This window comes from Pipistrellus hanaki (assembly GCF_964339955.1).
Source record: "Pipistrellus hanaki genome assembly, chromosome: 9".
In the NCBI taxonomy this organism is placed as follows: domain Eukaryota; kingdom Metazoa; phylum Chordata; class Mammalia; order Chiroptera; family Vespertilionidae; genus Pipistrellus; species Pipistrellus hanaki.
The window spans coordinates 21,689,377-21,693,923 of record NC_140511.1 but is presented as its reverse complement, the minus strand read 5'-3'; positions in this window follow the sequence as shown (position 1 = coordinate 21,693,923).

Here is a 4,547-nt window from a genome sequence, read left to right as displayed (position 1 = left end):
AAGAGAGAAAAACAGGTGCATAACTACTGGCCTTATCTCTGAGTGACATCTGCAGGCAGTTCAATGACTGACATTAGAATTGGGTCATTGTGTCACAAGGGCCATCTCTCCATGAGCTCTGTATCTGTACATAGACTAGCTGTTAGGGAGGAAGGCAGTGATATATAGGTGGCTTCGTCATAAACTTCCAGATGTAAATGATGCCATCATCAACTTCTTAAAATTTTTAGACTAGATTGATACTCCTGTTACTTTTGTCTTAGAAATGCTATACAATTTTTCAATCAATGAAAGTTTAACTTTTAAAGGCCAACTATTTATCACCATTTTAAAATAGACAGATGTTCTATTAATAACAAAAACAATATTTTTTCTCCATTGAAGATCGATTTGAGTAACTTTGAGATAAGAAGAAATGCAGAGAATAAACGCAGGTCCTCTCAGATCTCCTAGTTAATTTCTTGTTGGTTGTAAAATTTAGCACAAAGCTTTGGAATCTAAAGATAATTATCTTTTATTTTTTAAATTGATTTCAGAGGGAGAGAAATGTGAAGGAGAGACATCAATCAGTTGCCTCTTATACAATGCCAACCAGGGTTTGAACCCTCAACCTAGGTATGTGTCCTAACCTGGAATCAAACCTGCCATCTTTTGGTGTATGGACGACACTTCGACCCACCAAGCCATACCAGCCAAGGCAAGATAATTCTCTTTTAAAAAATATTTTCATTGAAGTAAAAATAATATCACCAATCCACTGCTAATCTTCTTCATGTTAATGTTGAGAAATTTTCTTTGGAATGACATGTGGTCATCTCTAAGAAATTGTAAATAAGAGGATAAATACACTGTCATGACTCCTGAATGCTTGTGTAGTTACAAAAAAAATTAGTATATTTGTCTAGTATCATTAAATCCTTACACAATGAGTGTTGCCTATATTCAGAATTTTATTTTCAAGTTTAGAAAACATTGGGTAGAGGAACATTTATACAGTGGCAAATAAATGTTAAAAAGAAATTGCTATCTTTCAAGTGTTTATATAAAGCATCTGCTCTATATAAGTTATAGTGCAAAGTTATATGCCTGCAGACATTAAACAAAAACACAATGCCAGTCTTCAAGATTTGCATGAGTTAGTTGTGTGGGAGAAAATAAACTAATAATTACTTTGCAGGGCGTGAAGAGTCATGCAGAGAATTATGGGAAAGAGCATAAAAATTGTTTTAAAGCTTAGGGATGAGAGGATAGTGTGGGCTTCCTAGAGAAACCCATGGTGCACTAACTGAAATATGGAATGACTTTTGTCATGCCAAAAAAATAGAGAGAAACATAAACTAGACAAAGGGAGGAGCATGTACGAGTATATATCGAGGCAGCAGTTAGGACAGAAATGATGAATGATTAAAATAATTAAGCTTGGGATTAGGGTTGGACAGGATGAATCTTTGCTTAGAGTAAGATGGAATCTTTAAATTACTAGAAGTCTGAATAAGGTACCAAAAATATATAATATGTGAATTAGGTTCACAACAAGGTTTATGAAATGTCCATGGAATAAGTAGATAAAAATGGAATAGCAAGGAAGGTAACTGGAATAGAGAGGGTCAAGGAATTTTGATGATGGAGTATTCTAAGGGCCAGGATGTGGATGCTCATGTCCCTCAGAATGCTTGAAGTACTTAGAGGTGCAGAGAACAATTATAATTCCAGTGCCAATGCCAAGTGTTCACCTTTTCCACTCCTAGGAGCTAATCCCTTCTGAACAGATAAATTAATTAGAACTAGTGAAAATCCATGATCTTGAACCTCAGCTGGTTCCTCAGATAGCCTGCTGTGACTTCTAGTGAGATCTCATTTTTAGACCCTTCCCCACTATTTCTAACCTTCCACATCCAACTCCAAATCTTTACTGTATACTTTTGAAATAGGAATTTTAGGGGACTTTAGGGAGGTTTAGGGAATTTTTAGAATTTGGGGTTCATGGAAAAAACATAGGGCTACAGACTGGGAGAAGTTATATATCCATAAAACAAGAGAGCTAGGAAAAGGTGCATTTCCATAACACAAGGTAGCGGGAACTGCAACAGTTACATTTACATAAGACAAGGGAACTGGGAGTAGCTAAAAGGTCTACATTTACAAAATAAAGAAGGAGGAAGAAAGCCCAGAAGGAATAGAAGGACAATGAGGGAGAAGGGTATCAGGAGCTACAATACTATAGTAACCAATCAGAGGGGATATCAAGATACTTGCAGCTTTTATAAACCCTGGAAAAAGGAAGTGGGGGGCGACTCTTTCCCCCTCCCCACTTGGGAGTCTGTGCTGTGAGCTTCTTTTCCCTTCCCTACCTGGGAGTCTGTACTTGTTCTTCAATAAATCTTCACCTTTGCTATACCATCTTCAGTCCGTGATTAAAGAATCCGGGGAACCACCCTGCTCAGGGGAACACCCTGTGTCTAGTCCAAGAATCATATGTCAACTTCATCCCCCTTCTCATTAGACATCCCCACCTGCTTCATGGGTCCAAATGGAGGTCCCCAAGTAGTAAACAACTTCCATTTCTCTCCTCACTTAAAAACGTAAAAACGTGTCCACATCTATACTACCATTTTTTTGGTCTCACTTTTCTCAGCTAAGAAATGAATTAATAATGATAAGCATCTCATATTGTTTTGGGGAAGAAGCATTATTAAATGGGTATAACCTATGCAATACTTTTGCAGGTATTGTATATAGTAATCAATAGATATCACTTAAGATCATTGAAATTATTATGGTGCTGTCTAAACCTGACCCCAATGCCTGTGCTCAGTGCCGTCTCAGGCTGCCTCCTGAGGGAACTCACCTCACCACGTATCCTGCCTGTGTTTCCTGCATTTTTCTTCCCAGCAGTTCTTTCATCTCAGTTCATCAGATCAACTCTCTCACCACCGGAAAAACACACACAGCTTCCTCCTCAGCTTTGGTTCCCTGCCCCACCTGCATTTTTCTCTGCTTTGCATCTAGCCACCTAGAAGCTGCTCAGAATCTGCAGAGTGCACTTTGTTTTTAAAAATGCAACCACCACGTTGTGGTCTCTACCTACCGTGCAGATACTGCTTTTAAAGGGGTTCTTATAATGTGCAAAATATTAAAGCTAATGGATGCTTTTGGTTCTTATAGCATTTGGACTCTCGGGAACATTGACACTGTTGAGAATTCCTTTATTTTAGACATACCCCTTTTTTTCTCCTTCCCCTCCACCCTCTTCCTCCCTTTCTCCTTGGCTAATTTTACTCTTTCATAACCTCAAGTATTGCTACTTAGCATGGTATTTGGTCTGTGTTTAGTATTCAATAAATATCTGTAGCATTAATAAAAATGGCCTTAATGATGATAACAGATTAAGGGGAAAAAATGCATTTTCTTTGGTTATTAAGTTTTTAGTGTCTGAGGGCTATTATGTCTGAACCATGGGCATACAGCCTCTATCACTGTAGAAATTAGGCCATTCTCGGAACTATCCTTTCTTTTCCTTTTTTTTAAATTAATTTCTTTATTGATTAAGGTATCACATAATTAAGTATTAATAGGATAAAAAGCTGGTTCGTCAGTACCCAGCTAACAATACTTAAAATTACGTAGGTTGTTTTTGCTATCTTTAGTCAAAAGAGAACAGTACATAAGAGCAACCTCACTTACTGTAAATTCTGTTTATTATCTGGTTTTATTTTTACTAGCTCATAAAACAAAAGCGTTGATTTAAAAAAGAGTTCCTGGCTGCTTCACAGTTACAAATACTTGGGCCTAGTTAGGTGAAGCTTTAATGCACCATTTTATAAAGCTGGTGCCTTAAATGGGAAACAAAGGGCCATTTCAGGTTTCCCAGCTGGCCGTGGATTGTAGTAAAATGCATCTACTTAGGGTATCTCAATTCCCCGGCTAGCATTCACAGGGCTTGCGATTGTAACACAGTAAATATCTCATTGAAAATGCTCTGCACTGCTTTCCTCATCACAGTCTTTGTGTCAAGTACAGCAGAATCAGATGTGATGACAAAGACAGCCAGTCAGCTTCTCTGTGGCTTATTACCATGGCCCTACAATCAGTAGAACTGTGTTTCTGGACCCACTCTATTCATGAAACTATAAGCACACTTACCACATCTGTTTCGCTTGTTAATTTACTCATTGATTTATGCACTCATTCATGTTTTCACACATGCTTTGAATGGACTAGGCTGTGGCACTTTTGTAATCACGTACCCTTGGTCCTAGTGAATCCTAATTGCAGAATGCCTATATGACAGCAAAACCATTCCATGGATGAGCTGGCTCCTTTATGTGTGACCTTTCTACTTTAAATGATGCTACTCTAATTTAGGCTCTTAATGCCTGTCACCTAGACTAGTGTAATCACGTTCTGGCTAATGTCACAGATTGGGTGCCCTGGGAAACGGATGCTGAGACAGAGTTTAGGATGCAGGGTTTCTATTAAGAGGTACCCATGGGATCAACACCTGGGCAAGGGACAGAAGGAAGCAGAAGTTGACAGAGGGAGAAGAC